We start from the raw sequence: 1,862 nt of genomic DNA on the forward strand, positions 1-1,862 counted from the left end.
TTAATTAGCGGAATCAGTAGTGCCTTTGCAAGATGCCGGATGATATTGATCATAAAAACAATAAAAACATAAATTTATGGCACATCTTGCACATCTAATAAATGCAGCATTTTTGCATGTACAAGGCGTTTTCAAAACGTCTATGGGAAAGCAAACTTGATTTATATTTAAAAAAATTTCCCTTTCATCACAAAGTTTCGAAGCAAACCATGCATAACGTAACATATCAACAAATATTGGCGACGACAATTGGTGATGAACAATAGAGTGAATTTTAATACAATCGTTTCTAGATGATATTTCGCGATTCTGTTCAATCAAGTACGAACAGTTTTGAAGACGCTTGATTAAATTTTTAACTTGTCGATAGAAATAGACATCACATGGTTGGCATATAGGCGTACATTTTGGGGGAATAACTTTAATAGTGCAAGTTCCTATATTCCTATCGTCTTTAAAAATTTCATCGTATATACCCGGATTTGTTTGTCCTCCCCAAGAGTCAATCAACAGTAGGAATTTGTTCTCTTTAACATATGGTAACATAATATTTGTTAAAAATGTTTTGTATAGATAGGTCGTTAACTTTCCGGACTTTGAACTTGTAACGACGATATTTTTATATTTTGTTACAAGTTCGTCGACAGATTTTTGAACTCTGGGCCCAAAATTACCTGTCGATTTTTGTAAGCACACAAATACTTGAGGAATCAATTCTTCGGACAATGTGATTGCATATTGGGCCGTGTATGAATGCGTTGTTCTATTTAAATGTTGTTTCTTCACGAAGACAGTTTTTGATCCTTGTTCGGCAAGACTTCTGTCAAACGTAGACTGGTACTGGCAACCTGTAATATAATTAGAAAATGTATTGTAAAAAATTAATATATAAAGTATAATGAAGAAAAAATATAATATTGCATATAAACTATTTTTAAATATTTACAATTTGTGAAATTTAATTTTTCAAAATTACCTGTTTGATCAGTATTGATGACGAATTCTTTTTGAAAGTTTGGAATTATGTGCCGTACTTGAATTCGAAATTCTTCTGCAGAAGCCAAAATTTCAGGCATCGTGAAAGTCTCTCTTTCACTCACATATCTCGTAATTTTTCGTTGTCGAATTCTGTGATTTCGTTTGAATTTGTTTACCCAGGAAAGAGAACCTTTGAAATTAAAGTTTTCAAATTGACTTGCAGCAGCCAAAGCCCACTGTTGCAAGTTTCTTGTTGTAACTTGTTGTAAATTTTCTCGAGCCTCTATAAATTGATTATATGTCCAAGAGTCGATAGTAGTATATTTATCGATAATTGTTCCGCCCTTTTTAATGTGCTCTTCCCACCTCTTCAAATCCTTCATGCTTTTTAAACGGCTACATCCTTTTTTCTGAAGGTTCTTCAAGTTTCAATTAGGATGTTGTTTCGCAATATTTACAACTTTTACTTTGTAATCAAGCGGAATGTATTCTACTTGTTTCGCTTTCTTTTCATCCGGATGATATTCATCAGAATCTTCACAATTAGAGTCATATTCTAATTCCCGGAAAAAATTATTTTCGTCAGCTTCATGTATAGCTATTAATTCTTCATCGGTGATTAATTTTTTTTCGGCAATCATTTGCACAGTGTTGTGATACATTTCTTCTCCGATAAGCATCGATTCATAAGAAATCGTTGAAGGTGATTCTGATGTAATCAAATTATTTTCTTCAAGAAGCTTATCCATGTAAACGACGGCACCTTTCAACTGGAGTTTCGCAAATTCCTCGTTTAACAAAACTTCTTCATCTTTACTACTTCCTGCAAGCGATTCTTTTTGTTCAACATTGCTTTTTATCGAAGAATCAGATGTTGATTCCAT

The 1,862-nt window shown here is 32.9% G+C and overlaps 1 pseudogene; it reads right to left on the minus strand.

Moving 5' to 3' along the window:
* On the minus strand, positions 1–1,862 carry LOC145976329 (uncharacterized; annotated as a pseudogene).

This window comes from Camponotus vicinus, unplaced genomic scaffold (genome assembly GCF_025532165.1).
Source record: "Camponotus vicinus isolate PSW18456_S1 unplaced genomic scaffold, iyCamVici1.0 SCAF_8, whole genome shotgun sequence".
Classification (NCBI taxonomy): Eukaryota; Metazoa; Arthropoda; class Insecta; order Hymenoptera; family Formicidae; genus Camponotus; species Camponotus vicinus.